Source organism: Neolamprologus brichardi, chromosome 3 (genome assembly GCF_056152115.1).
Source record: "Neolamprologus brichardi isolate AB-2024 chromosome 3, ASM5615211v1, whole genome shotgun sequence".
Lineage (NCBI taxonomy): Eukaryota > Metazoa > Chordata > Actinopteri > Cichliformes > Cichlidae > Neolamprologus > Neolamprologus brichardi.
This window is the reverse complement of record NC_142106.1, coordinates 49634812-49650422: the sequence shown is the minus strand read 5'-3', so window position 1 is coordinate 49650422 and position 15611 is coordinate 49634812. Positions and strand designations below refer to the sequence as shown.

General features: G+C 39.7%; 1 long non-coding RNA gene across 2 annotated transcripts; it reads left to right on the top strand.

The window, feature by feature from the left end:
- Positions 1–86: 86 nt before the first annotated feature.
- Positions 87–13740, top strand: LOC148105722 (uncharacterized). 2 transcript variants are annotated; one of them, XR_015718523.1, is made up of 4 exons: positions 87–1356; positions 4355–7518; positions 8382–8511; positions 12858–13740. It is a non-coding gene; the product is annotated as an uncharacterized LOC148105722 (long non-coding RNA). The 2 variants fall into 2 exon arrangements; XR_015718522.1 differs by having other exon boundaries at positions 4355–8511.
- The last annotated feature ends 1871 nt before the right edge of the window (positions 13741–15611 follow it).

The window sequence follows — 15611 nt, the reverse complement described above, 5'->3', positions numbered from 1 at the left end:
AAACGGACAGTTAAAATGTGACCGATGGTTCTCAGAGGTAGCTCACGTGAGCCAGCAGTGACATCTGTACGTGCAGTAGCCTTAAAATACTGATTATTTATTCTCCTGCTAGTTAAGAATTTGTGTTTTATACGTACATTGTTTCTTTCTATATGTTATCGTTTGGTTATGTTATGATGTGTGGTTAATGATGATTATTAGTGTGCTAATCGTGAATAAGCTAGTAAGCTTGAAAATTAGCAGCCATGTTAAGCGGATTTCGGTGATCAAGTTCGTGTGTTACTGTTTGGAATATGAACCCATATGGCTTGCACTACTTTCAAGATGTAAGCTAAAGGGGTGTGTTTTAAAAAAGGTGCAAGAATGACCTAACTCAGTGAGCGATATGTGTTCATTGTACAGTAAGTTGTAATTTATGTTGTGCATTTGAACTAGCAGACTGCAGACTTGTTTAGGGGCTATGAGCACACATGGGCTGTGACCCAATCCAGCGACCGCACGCTTTGGAGTATGCGCAGTTTGCGTACTACGTACGGCGCGTACTAGGAAGTACGAGAAGTGCGGAAATGAGAGGCTTGTGAAATGGGACGGTCTGGCCGTCGTCGCGCTGCTCAGGTTGCCTAGCAACCATGATACTAACCGCAAGAAACGTTTCATACAGCATTGTTTGACAGAAATGAAGGAGAAAAATGTTTTGTTGTTCATTCATTACTTTTTTTTTATGACATCACTTTGATTAGCTGAGGCTGAGACCACGGGACTGTAAAAACATAATTGTTGGGCTTCATTTCTGTACTGAACAGTCATTTCAAGATTAGTTAGTAAATAACAATTAGCTAATGTTGTTCATGAGACTAAAGTCATCTCACTTTGGTAATGTAAATATAATATGGCCAATATATTTATTGTCAGATTATTATGATATATTACAGCAGTGAGCTTGAACTCTGTGTCAAAGATTCAAGTTGAAGTTATTTATATTTCCTCTCACCTTAAATCTTCACTCAAAGACAAGTATCTTTGACAGTGTATATATAGATCAGGGGTCGGCAACCCTAGGCGAAGGGTTAACTGATGGCACAACCATAGCTGGACTGGCCATCGGGCATACCGGGCATTTGCGCAGTGGGCCAATGATTTTTTATTTTTTTTGTAACGTTATAAACACTGAAAGGTGGTGGATTGGCCAGATGCTGGTCAGTGTGTAAAAATAACCCAGTTGTTTGTTGGTGGCTTCCACAGACCTCCACCACATTAGCAAGTGGTGGAGGTCAGCAGGTGGATGAGAGAAAGGGGAGGCAAGTGGAGAGACCCGAGGCGGCCACCGGTCTGAGTGTCAGGTGAACTGAACTTCAGGTAAGAAGTTATGACCATGCAGTCTATGTTGGTCAGATATAAACCAAGTTTAGGTGGAGTTTTATTTTTGTTGTGCTGACTTTTTACAGTCAGTTACAGTAACTCGTACTGCGTGCTAGCTAGCATGATGGAGTTTCTATACAGCTGGGTGGGTGCTATGATACTACTGATAGTTAGTAGAGTTGCCAACCGTCCCGTAAAAAGACGGAATTGTCCTGCATTCAGAGAAAATATTACGCGTTTTGTATTGAGCTGAAAAGGAATGCAGTTTGTCCCGGACTTCAGCTAGTTCCATCCTACCTGACAAACCATCCTACCCATTGTTTCTGCGTATGCGCACAACACGAAATTAAGTGGCAAACCGTACTACCTTTGTGATTATTAACCAGAAAAATATTCTGACGGGTAAAATTAAGTGCCAAACCATCCTACCTTTGTGAATGTGACCTACAAGCATACTAACAGCTAAAATTTAGTGGCAAATCATCCTACCTTTGTTAATCTGAGCTAGAAGCATATTTTCACAGCTAAAATTCAGTGGCGAACCATGCAGCTGGAATCCACAGCTGTGCGTGTTCATGGAGCTGCCTTTTCACCTGCTGGAAATCACTACCTGACAAGTTTAACTGTCTTCAGAACATTGCAGAGGCCTTATTGACAGTATTTGGCTCTACATGTCTGTGTGAGCAGATTTTCTCTCACATGAGTGTCCTCAGGTAGCCGTCTGAATGCTGGACACTGGAAGACCTGTGTCTCTGAGTGGGAGACCAGAGATCACATTAACATGTGTGTCTCTGTATTAACAAATATGCCATATTGGCCCAGTTTATTTTTCTTATCATTGTTGTGAGGAGGCCATAGATAGCATTTGCATTTTCTGTTGTACAGTTCATTTGTTGTTATGGATAAAAAGTGCCTTTTTTTTTGTTTCAGAATAGCTGATAACTATTCGCTGATAGCTGCCAACATCTGCAAACAAATATAATTCTATAAAGTGGTTCTATATAGTGTGTAACTGTTCATATAGAGCGTTATTAAATTTATTGCTAATGCAATCATATGACACATTGACTTCTGAGGAAATTTTAGATGGCACTCGTCATCAGAAAGGTTGCCGACCCCTGATATAGATGTATCATATATAAGAGACAAATATTGTTCGTTTAATTTGTTGGCATTATCACATTTGGCTCAATGCTTACATATATGTGTAAAAACAAAATGTACGAGCTGTGATAACTGTGTCTGATAACATGAAGAGTAGACTGATATATGAAATATTCCTTTATTGGGTGAGAAAATCAGACCATGTCATAACTGCTTTAAGTCATACAGAGTAGATATCAGAGCCTTAAACAGGCTGACTTCTGCTAAATGGGTCAAACTGGGCAGAAAGTAAACAAACACATAACATCCTTATAGAATATGATGTAACACTATAGATCAGCTTACCTCAGAATATATAAAGCATATAAACAATTACATCAATATGATGCAACAAACACAGCAGTGCTACTAATCCAAAATACTCAAAGCTTCATAGAACTGAAACAAAAATTTATTTTTAGCTTCATTCTGCTGCTGATACATACTTTAGGTTTCTGAACATTAAACTTGTTGCTGCCTTTCATAGTGTGTAACTTGAAGGCCCTGAGTACTTTCTCCCACACTGAAAATGCTGGAATGATCAAATTATTTGAACATTACCTAATAAGACTGATTCAGGACAGACAATTAGTTATTCTAAACTTTTCTAGCAGTCCTTCACAAACAGGGAACAGTCTGTCTATTCTCTCCATCTGTCAGCTGCTGCTGGCTCTTCCTCCTCCTCTTCCTCAGACACTGCTGAGTTTGTCCTGGTGGATCATCAGGGGTGCAAAGCCTCACAGATTATGTTCCACAGTGGGTCCCTCAGTCTGTCCTCACTCTGGACACTTGCAGTTGTCACACATGGAAATCAAATGTGTGATAAGCTGCAGGATTCAAACACAAGTGTAACTTATAAATACATGTTCATACTTTTATTCCACAATCAGAGAGAAAGAAACAGAGAGAGAGTGCAGGACAGACAGACAGGTGACAGTCTCAGGTGTATACACTGCTACAAAACAGCACAAAAGAAGGAGGATTTAGTGTTTGTGTTATTACGAGTGCTGAACAAGAAGAGTTCCCAGATGGTACAGTGGACACATGTGTGACTGCTGTGATTAAAGCATCTTTCTTTCAGCTTAACGAATGAACCGTCAGCTCGTTCAAACACACGTTAAAGTCCGTTTGGCTCAACACCACCGAACAGAGGCAGCAATATAACATAGCTAACATTAACAGTGCAGTGAATCCTGCTTGTGCCGTGATATTCAGGACTGCAAACCGAGCAGCATTCACTAACTTTCAGCTTGTTGTGTTTGTGGATATAAGACTGACTTTAATTATCCATAAAATCATCACATTCTCTGTAAGATTAAGGTCGACTATTGAATGGCGTATATTTAAAAGTAAAGGCTTTAAAACCAAGTTAGTTGGACACATCACTAATGTCACATAACTCTGCTGACATGTGGCCAACAGTCATGTTTTAATGTTCTTCATTATTAAACATTCGCACATAAATAAGTGACATCATATTCAGTAAACTTACCTCTGAAAGTTTACTCTTCGGCTGCGCCGCCTCTGCCCTCTGCCGTATTTTTCGGCAAAATTATCCACACCCACCACTGCGCTATGAATTGTGGGATATATGGGACCACGAAGTGTACAGCGGACCACACTTCAAATTTGGGAAAATCGACGGCGCATTTGGAGTACACTTCAAATTGAGACAGCCGTCGTCACGTCGCTGTGACGTAATATGTTTCACAATGCGTACTCAGGAGCGTGCGGTCGCTGGATTGGGACACAGCCAAGGTCTGTAGCTTTGTCAGAGGAAGCTTGTGTGAGCCAGCAGTGATATCTGTACACGCAGTACCTTTAAAATACTCATGTGTCATTCTCCTGCTAGCAGTGGAGGAGACTTCTGCTGAGGAAGAGGCCCTGCTGTCCTGCCGTCTTACTGGTGCCATTGAGGGATCAGCGGCTGCTATATATTCTTCTCAACCTCGAGTATTTGGACTGAAGGACTCACAGACACGTTTTATATTTAGCTCTATACATTTTAAAAAGATTTTTAAAAAATATTTTCTTATTCACAAAGGCTGTATGGAGACATTTTGGTTATTGCCACAGACGCTTTCTCTTACTACGGATGGAGGATGTTGCGGTTTTACAACCCATGGACTGAGAAAGGACTCAATAAGTAATATGTTCACATATTCCAGTGTTAAACACAAGTGAGTCTCAATTGAGTGAAGTGTTGGTAACTGATGCCAATATTTTTCTTCATTCTCCCTGTTTAAATCCCATTCATATAAGGGACCCTAATTTTATCCTGCTACAAACATATTCACCCAGTGTTATTTAAGTTTCCTGTAAACTACACATGTAAAGCGGATGTGAGAGAGGCTGTGATGAAGTCCTGGAGTTTTTAACGATGTACATGCTCCAGTCCAGAAATTTGTATTATATGTTGGACACAGGTGGTAAAGTGCTGTCACACCCTGAATAAATTGTCCTCTGTTCTTTGGTAAGCTGACATATTTGTTACATAATCATATGGTTTATCAGAGGGAAAGTGCGAGTTTTAGAATACTGGAGCCTAAGGTTAGGTGCAGTAATATTCAACCGTAATATTAGCTTTTAACTAGGTCTTGTCAGTTAGCTGGTGTTGTGTCAAAAAGTCATATCTGCCATAAACTAATTTTCGGTAGTTGTCAAAAACCAGTTGATCATATTTAACCCTCCTGTTATGTTGGTTTCCAGGAACACCAATTATGCTTCTGGGTTAATTTGACCCGGGGCAAATTTACTCATCCAAAAGTGTCAGAAACACTGGCATTGATTATTTTACAATTTTCTTTTATAATTTAGATTTTTTTCGTTTTCTGTAGTGATGCAGATGACATGTGACATCTCTTCTGTTCTGGGTCAATCTGACCCGCAACATAACAGGAGGGATAAACTGCTATAGACAACTTTTTGGTCTATAATATGCGAAACATGTCACATGTATCCCTCATGAGTAATATTGAGTCATCTTGTGCCACAAACAACATTCCTGTCACAAGGTAGAAGCTGCAATCACTTTTTGGCAGTGATTTTTACTTTGTATTTATTCATTTGACATTAAAATTACTTTTTTAAAGAGTAATCTGGCCAAGAGGACAGCAGAAATTGCAACAAATATAATAATAGTTCTCTAAACATATTTTAAGTGTCCCAATAGGACTGGGTTGGTTTTAATATAGTTACAATAACACAGAGTTATAAATATACTTGAAAAAATGGGTCGTTATTAAACTTGATATATACCCTTTTGTAAATCATGTTCACTAAAGTCTATTTCCCAATATAAGTAAAGACATTGGAAATCAGTTTTTGTCAGACGATCACTTTTTGGCATAACACCGGAGGTAAAACAGGTATGATCCTTCATATCTGGAGTGTGAAGGTGCAGACATAAATTCAGATATCTCTGGGATGTTTAAGAGTTTAGAATTTCTCTGGTTCATTAGCTTTATTCAGATAATTCAGTAATCACTCAAGATTAGTTCACTAGTACTCCTGAATTCAAAGAAATAGTCAGGGTATTCGGCGCTGTGCTTTCCCACAGGTGAACCCAGGTGAAATGAAAGAAGTATTGGATGCCCTCCTCCTCTGGCACAATGATAACTCACAAAAGCTCCTTGGAGTAAGGAGATCAGGTTCAGAAGTGGTTCTTTCTAAGAACGTATATCTGTATTTATAAATGACATACTAAGGATGAGTAATGCTTAAATAATGAGGAAATTAAGCAGTGACCAATGACACATTTAACAATGTGTCATTTTTATCCACTATTCTATGTTTATTTATGAGTACAAGATCCTTTTTTTCTATCAAATAACCTAAAAAATGACTGACTGCACCTTTAAAAATACTAACTTAAATAAACCAAGATAACCCAGCAGTCCATAGGAAATAATGTGTGCACTATGTCACTAAATTTATTGTCACTGCAAATGTAAAAGTAAACATAAATGAACCACAGAGGAAATGACATGACTTTGAGGACAGATGTGATCAGGTGGAAAATGCAGAAAGCTGACTGATGTCGATCTGTGGCTGCATTCAATGTTGGCCTGTCCTGTATTAGGCATTCAGGATTTTCTTTTATGGCCATTTAGCTCTTATGGCATGAACTTGCTCAGTGCATTATTATTGGCTTTTCTACAGTCTGATATTTGTTTACAGTGCATCAAATTTGGCACATGCTGACTGCATTCTAATTGTAACCAGAACAGGAGGCGAGAGCAGAGAACAAGAGTGCAGCAGTTTAGTGAAAGGAACAGGAAAGGTGAAGAAGAGGTGAGCATCCAAAAGACGAGCAAGAGGACAGTTTCAAAGGAGACATCACGGCACAATAAAAGCACAAGCTGTAAGAGCAGAGATTCATTCATATTTTTACTATTTTTTTCTTTAGGTTTTACTCCCGCTGCTTACAATAAATCAAATATATAGTACAAACAAGAAAAACTCAATTTGCATTGTTGTTCAGTATAATTCTGTGACTTCAACCTTTAGCTAACGTATAATGTTTGACATTTTATATAAATGTGACTATAAAATATAGTCAATAATATTAAAAAGGTGCTGTTACTGAGTGAAACTTCCAAAGATTTCAGGTCTGGATTTAGCCCCAGTGTTTTAAGATCCTAGCAGCGCTCGTATTTATGGCCACATTTTTAAAAGAGACGAGCTTTCTGGGTGCTGACTCAGAGGGACCACTTTAGTTCATTGAAACTTTAATGCCAGTTTAAGACAATAAACTGGACACGTTTCGAATCAAATTGATAATAACAGAGCTATGCTGGACATAAGCAACTGTGTTAGTGTGACGCCCTGCATATTTGAAGGATTGCAATAAACTTCTGTTCTTACTGAATCTGTAACATTGCCTTGATCTGCCTACATCATTTTTTAAATAGTTTATGTTGTTAAATGAGTTTTGTGTCACTGTGCACAGAGAAAAACTCACCTGATGTAGTGGTAATGCGTTATTCACCACTAGATGGAGACAACCCGGCACAGGTATTTTCTCTACACACTAAATTTCACACTGAAAAGCATTGGTGGGAATTTTTGTTTACATAGTAAGTAAAAGAAAAAATGTCTTGAGGTCTTTCCAGTGTTTTCAAAATTGTGTTTTTCAGATACACGTCAAAATTTCAAAAAACACACACACAAAACAACAAAATATGTCAAATTACATGCACGTCTCATTCATTTTTTGAGAATTTCACCACTTTTCGATTTCATGGAAAATAACTTATGTTATTCATGACATGATATCATTTAAAATAACTTTGTCAGGCTAGTGATTAGCTGCCACATAAGTATAAATCTAAATCATGCAAGTGTAATATAGAAAAAAACCACAAACAGTTGTGCTGTTTGTTCATAATAAATGGGTAGGGGTGTATAGTCAGTAAAAGCCACCAAGGCTCTGCCGAGCTCCAAAACCACCTCTGCCACAGACAGAAGCATCAAAAATGTGCGCTGGGAGCTTCATGGCATGATTTCTACAGCCACACAAATCTATATGTATGTGGCCAAGAACCTTAGTCCATGTAGGGCATCTTAACACAGTTTACTTGTGTCAGTTAGGTCAGCTAGTGGGATGGCAGAGAGGGCAGCCTTTACATTATTTTATTGTAGAGTGACAGGAACTGCCTATGAGCTTCTAATCAGGCAGAAATATTGACAGAAGGAAATATTTCAAAATAAAAAATAAAATTTTTTTTTTAAATTTCAAAGGAAATACATTGATGAAAATCAAAGAAGAGAAAATGTATGTGATGTTCCATTTTCCTGAGAACTGATTGGCTGTGATGACTCCTTCAAGTACTACATGCTACTTTGTCCTGCTAGTTAAGCCTGCTGTCTGTTCTCAGGCCTCCTCCTGTTTCACTGGCATAAATCCATCACCAGAGGGCTCCACTGACCTGCCTGTTGACATCAGAGCAAACCCCTGTGTCATGTGACCTGGCTGGAGTTGCAAAGCTGGACTCAGACCTGGCCCAGGCAAGTTCAAAGACAGTTGTGGTAGAGAGAGCAGGGAGTATAGTAGAGCACTGGAAGGATGAGGTGGAAACAGGAAGCGTGTAGATTCAGTGGATTTGGAATCCTCCATCTGTCTCCATGCTCTCTTTACTGGCCTTCTAAAAATCACTTCTAAAAACTTCTCCTGTAGCTGTGTAGCTGCTTTTGTTTAAATGTTTAGGATAGCATTTAGAATTCAACTTTACTGTCATTACACATGTCTAAATACAGGGTAACAAAATACAGTTTGCATCTTATCAGTAAGTGCAATAAGAGCAAATATACAGATGTACTACATATATACAGATGTATCGGTGTGAGGTAAACAGATCTACAGAGTGCTATGAATATATCTACAGCAGTGGAAGCGTAGCTCTCTGAACAGACTACAATAGTGAACAGTGTAGGGTGACAGCTGTGGGGAAGAAGCTGTTCCTAAACCTGCTGATTTTAATCTGAAGGCTCCTGTAGCGCCTTCTGGAGGGGAGGAGCTGGAGGCAGGATGAGAGGAGTCCCCGAGAATGATGCGTGCTTGGCATAGACATCTCTTCTTGTGGACATCCTCAATGGCAGGAAGTGGAGTCCCTGTGATGCGTTGGGCAGCTTTCACCACCCGCTGCAGTGCCTTGCGGTCAGCAACAGAACAGTTCCCATACCACACTGTGACACAGTTGGTCAGGATGCTCTCTATCACACAGCGGTAGAAGTTAACCAGTATGTCATTAGACAGGTGGTTCTTCTTCAGTATCGTAAAGAAAAAAAGGCGCTTATGGGCCTTCTTGACCAGGCTGGAGGTGTTAGTTGACCAGGACAGATTCTCAGAGATGTGGGTCCCCTAGAACTTGAAGCTGGAGACCCATTCAACAGCTGTGCCATTTATGTAGATGGGGACATGGGTATCTGTCTTCTCCCTCCTGAAGTCCACAATGAGCTCTTTGGTTTTGCTGGTACTCAGGAGCAGGTTATTGTCAGACCACACAGCTAGGTGCTTTACCTCTTCCCTGTAGCCAGTCTCATCGTTGTCACTGATGAGACAGTCACGGTGGTGTCATCTGCAGACTTGATGATGGAGTTGGATCCATACCCAGGTCTGCAGTCATAGAGGAACGGGCTCAGCACACAGCCCTGTGAAGTGCCAGTGTTGAGTGTGATGGTGGTAGAGCAGTTATGGCCTGACCTAACATGCTGGGGTCTGTTGGTCAGAAAGTCCATGATCCAGATACAGATGGAGTTGCTGAGTCTAAGAGCCACAAGTTTGGTGATCAGCTTGGAGGGAATAACTGTACTGAATGCTGAGTTGAAGTAAACAAACAGCATTCTTACATAAGTATTGCATAAATATATGAGTACATGTTGCAAGAAACTACATTCCCAGATCACATCCAGTGTGTGCTGGAAAATTTGCAACGATTCTACAAAAATGTTCCACGTGGTGTTTTTTTTTTTCCTACTGGTGATGATCCAGTGGGGCTCCAGTCACTACAGGCTCCCTTGTGGTGCCACAAAACAGACTGCAAAACAACTTGTGCGTCCATGACTGATCCTGCTGCTTCCACTACAATTCACTTCTGTATGAATTGATCTTTTCATGACTGTTCACTTTGGACAAGCAGGAAACAGAGGTGACGCTGACTTGTGGCTTCGCAGGGCGATTCCCTTTAACAACAAGAGCATGCACACAGTTTGTTTTAGGCCACCATGAATAGCTCACATTGTAAATCACAATGAGCCAGTATATGATACTGTAGCTTCCACTCACTGTGACAGGATGGCTCGTAGGAGGTGATTACACTCTGCTTCATTGGGTTCCAGTTCAGATTAAGGGACAACACATGGAAAGACAGAAACTGGGAACAAATGTTTGAAAAATATTTACTGTTAGAAAACATTCAGTGAACAATATCGATTTTTATGTTTGGCAAACTTCAAATCTGAGTCTCCAAAAGCCAGTCAGACAATAGAGTTGGTATAAACAGAGAGAGGAGATGATGCTTTTTTTAGACAGAGGAAGGGAAATATTTAGATTCACTTAAAAGGATAATTCTCTCTCTCTCTTTTTTTTAGCACTTTCCACTTTCGCTTTCTTGCCATTAAGCTCTAATTAGCTTTAATTTCACTTAAAATACATGAACACAGAAAAGTAAGAGTGTGATTCTGGCGAAAGATAAAAACTAAAATGTAGCATTTTGAAAGGTCCCTGCTCACTGACCCCTCTGTCTCTTTTCTTAACTGCTGCATATGTGCTGGATTATTTGGACTACATTGCATTGTACAGTTAGACTATGATTGTATCTGTGGGGCTTAAAACAATGACATTTGTTCACACACTCACAGTGGATTCATTTTCAAAGATCAAGGAGCACTTCTTTAGGGCTGGTCTGGAGACATTAACTGGCTCTGGGTGACAGAAAGCGCTGTAAGGACTGAGAAAAAACAGTATTAATTTGGTGCACATTATGGGATTTGTGTATATTATGTGTTGAGGTTTTCTCTTTGTGACTGAGGTCCTTACTGGAGCTGAGATTTGTATTGAGCATGCAGTCCAGAGTGATCAGACACATATGTGCTGTTCCACAAACGGGATGTTTTTATTGTAGTCACTGTAGCAAGTGAGATCGGTGAGAAATAAACCAGGAGAGATGGAAGGAAAAGATCAAACAACAGATCCTAAAGTCAATGATACAATCTGAATGACGAGAACGAAAGGCTAGCTGTGTGGAAGACTGAGATACTTTTCATTTCTGAAGATGAGCAGCAGAGACAGTTCACAGAGTATTTTCCCAAAAGTCTTGGGGATCATCGAGATGTTTTCTGGCAAAACTGAGACCAGCCTTTGTTCCTTTTGCTCAGCAGGGGTTTCTATCTTACAGTGTAATTTAGCAGGTGGGGAACAGTAAAATCAGCTGTAGTGGCTCTTGTAGATTTACACAACTGAAATCAATAATATGTAAGCAGACACCCAGCTGTCCACTAAACCTGATTCTGCTCTTCCCCCATCCTCCCTTACCCTCTGTTTAGCTGAACTAAATTCATGGTTCTCTTCTAATTTTCTCAAACTCAATAGTAATAAATCCGAGCTCCTCTATAGGCACTAAATCAACATTATCCAGAACCAACAGTTTCTCTATTACTATCAATAACTCACCGGTCTTCATTTCTTCCTCTGTGAAAAGTTTGGGTGTCATCCTCAACAGTACTTTATCTTTCAATTCACACATTAATAATGTTACTCGGTCTGCATATTATCAATTGCGCAACATTAATCGTCTCCGTCCTTTTCTCCCCCCACATGTCACTGCCATTCTTGTCCACAGCCTTGTTACTTCCCGGATTGATTATTGTAATTCACTTCTTTTTGGTCTTACTCAAAAATCCATCCACAAGCTCCAACGCGTCCAGAACTCTGCTGCCCGTATCATCACCAGGACCCCTTCTGTCCACCACATCACTCCTGTCCTGCAGCAGCTTCATTGGCTCCCGGTCAAATATCGCATCAATTTCAAAATACTCTTGTACACATTTAAGGCTATTCATCATCTCTCTCCTCCATATCTCTCTGATCTGGTTAAGATTACTGCCCCATCTCGTTGTCTCAGATCTTCTTCTTCCCTTTCACTCTCCGTCCCTTCCCCCCGTCTTCCAACCATGGGGAGCCGGGCTTTCAGCTGCTCTGCTCCACGACTCTGGAATTCCCAACCTCCTGATTTAAGAAATATCTCTTCCTTCTCACTCTTTAAGTCCAAGCTCAAAACCCACTTGTACAAAATAGCTTATCCCACATAACCTCTCCACTCTGCTTTTTTATTTGTTTATGTCTTATGCTTTTATGATTCTGTAAACTGCTTGCTTTTATGTTGCTTTTATGTTGCTTTTATTCTACTATGTACAGTGACCTTGAGTGACCTTTCAAATAAAATGTATTATTATTATTATTATATTTCATGAGCTGTCTTGGCTGATTTCCACCCTCTACACCAGGGGTGGGCAATTAATTTTTACAAGGGGCCACATGAAACCCGAGTTGCGTCAGAGGGCCACATCAACGACATCTTGAACCAAAGTCTGCTTAACTTTCTTAAATTGTAAAATTCACTAAATTATATATTATGAATAGCTGGTACTGGTAATCAGAAGAATAAAACAAAAATAAAATAATGTAAATATTTATATTGAGCTATGCTATGTGAAATTGTGGCGCATATTCCAAATAAAACAAAAACAACCACCGAATGAATGTCATTTTATTTTAACATGTTTAACTCAACAAACAACAAGTTTATAGAAATGCAACAATATAATGACTTGTGTCATGTTTTCCTCCTTTTCAGTGAGAATAATCCAGCCTGTTTTGGTTTTGAACAAGGGCATTGAAATCTGGCTGAATGTCTGAGGTGGCTATGCGAAGAACAGCTGAGAGGTGGTCATCAGTGACAGAGGACCTGTGTTTGGATTTGTTGAACTTCATCACCGAGAATGTCTGTTCACATACATAGGTAGATCCAAAGAGGACTAGAATCCTCTGAGCATGATTCCTCAGGTGTGGAAAGTTCTCTTCTTTGAGGGAGGAATAAAAGTCCAGCAGTGAGACTGACCTGAAGTGCTCTGCCAGAAGTGTGTCAGACTGCAAGTCAATGAGTTCCATCTGAACATCACTTGAAGCATTATCCACACTGCAGGTGAAGGGTCTCCCACCCCTCACAGAGACGACATCCTTGTCTTTTCCCGCTGGAAAAATATTACTTTTTCAGGTACTATGATGAACTCTGTAAAAGACTATGGAATGGACATTTCACCAACACATTATTACAAATTTTACGGTTAGAGGGTTTTTCACCACCAGCGGCTCAAGTCAGAGACATTGCCCAGGCATATCTGTTTGAACTCAGAGATGTCCGCGATATAGAGGCCGCGCTGCAAGAAATTCACGCCAGCGTCACGGAGGTGACCAGGATAGTTATTCCTAACATACTAGACGAGAATTACTCACTTTGGCTCTCCTAGTAATCGTTTTTCTTCTCTTGCCTATTATTTTTCTCAAATGTTTTGTTTTTCTTGTTTTTAGCTTTGCTGTTTTTTTTTTTTTGTCTGTTTGTTTGTTTTTTCTTACTGCTCGGAGTTGTTTTTACCCGTTTTAAATGTATTCGTTTTTTCTTCATTACAGCAAGTAAAACTGTTTTGGAAAACCGTTGCATCAAATAAAACTTTATTGGAAAAGCATTGCAAGAATCAAACTCATTATTTTGTTTTACTAGAATCAAAGTGTAATGTTATTAATTACATCAAATAAAATATTTTTTGTGAACTCGTTTACATGAAATAAGTAACCGCTCGATCATGAAATAAAACCATAGTTAAACATTACTTCAAAGATCACACATGGCAGAGCAGATTCTATTGAAACGAACATATTATGACCCATCTCACCCTGGTAGTTTTTGCGGTGTGCAACAATTGATTAAAAGCGTACAGGATGAGACTGGTACAAAGATTAACGCGCAAACAGCTCAGCAGTTCCTTGCAGAACAGGATGCTTACACCTTGCACAGAGCTGCACGCCTGCGCTTTCCGAGAAATCGCGTATTTGTCCCCAGACCTCTTAATCAATACCAAGCAGACCTTTGTGATATGAGAGCGTTATCCGAGCATAACGATGGCTATCAATATTTACTTACAGTTATAGATATTTTCTCTAAAAAAAAGCTTATGCAAGAGTCTTGAAAAACAAAACAGGCGTTCAAGTCACTAAGGCTTTTGACTATGTCTTAAAAGATAGCCAAATTCCTCAAAAGCTACAAACAGATAGTGGTAAGGAATTTTTTAATTCCAGTTTTCAATCTTTAATGAAAAAGCATGGTATAAATCATTTTGCTACAGGGAGCGATCTAAAAGCCTCAGTCTGTGAAAGGTTTAATAGAACTCTTAAAAGTAAAATGTATAGATATTTCACTGCTGCAAATACACGTAGAAATGTCGATGTGTTACAAGATTTATTACACAGCTATAACACTAGTTATCATCGTTCCATAAAAATGGCCCCGAATCAAGTAAATTCATACAACACAGCGTTAGCACTTCTTCTTCTTCTTGTTGTAGAAAAAAGCCCATGAAATTTAAAAAGGGAGATCACGTGAGGCTGTCTAAAGTTAGAGGTGTGTTTGATAAGCGGTATGAGCAAACATTCACCGGTGAGATATTTACTATTGACCAATGCATACCTAGAGACCCTCCTGTTTATAAAATCAAAGATTACGATGGGGAAGAAATTATCGGTAGTTTTTACGAGCATGAGCTGCAGAAAATCGGTCTTGTCATGGATAAGCTCTATCACATGGACAAAATTCTCTCAAAACGTAAACAGAGGGGACAGATTTATTTCCTGGTGAAATGGAGGAACTGGCCTGAACCATCAAACCATCAAAGCTACCATCAAACGCTAATTTGAATGTATTTAAAAATAACACCAGTAGCTGCTTCCGTGTTGATTTGGCCCAGCATCTCAATCTCGATGGGGCGTGGGAGGTGGCTCTCACTGAAATTTCATATCCCTATACATGGCTTAATCTCCCGAATGATAAGGCTTATTTTGAATGGAGGAAAAAGGGTGATGCTGAGCAGAGGCCTGATGACGTGGTTAAAACAAAAATACGCGCCGGCTTTTATGAGGACGCTAACACGCTGAGAGCAGAGGTTGAAGCCTGCCTCAGGCGTATCGAATCGGATATTTATCTAAAATATCACCCAAATGTTAAAAAGTTTGAATTCACATCTGGAGGCATATATCAACTCAGGTTTTTCCCGCCTCTCGCATATATGCTTGGTGTCCCAGCAGGTGTCTGGCAGCGATTCGAGCGCAAATTTGCCCCATATCCTGCAGATATAAAGGCAGGGTGTTATCATCTATTCTGTTATTCTGATATAGCAGCGTTACAGCTCGTGGGTGATAGCTACTCCCCCCTACTGCGTACTGTCAAAATAGAGGGTAATTACGGAGATATCATCACCCTGTGTTTTAACAAACCAGATTACATTCCTGTGGCTCGCAAACACATCAAAAATATCCATATTGAAATCAAAACCGATCA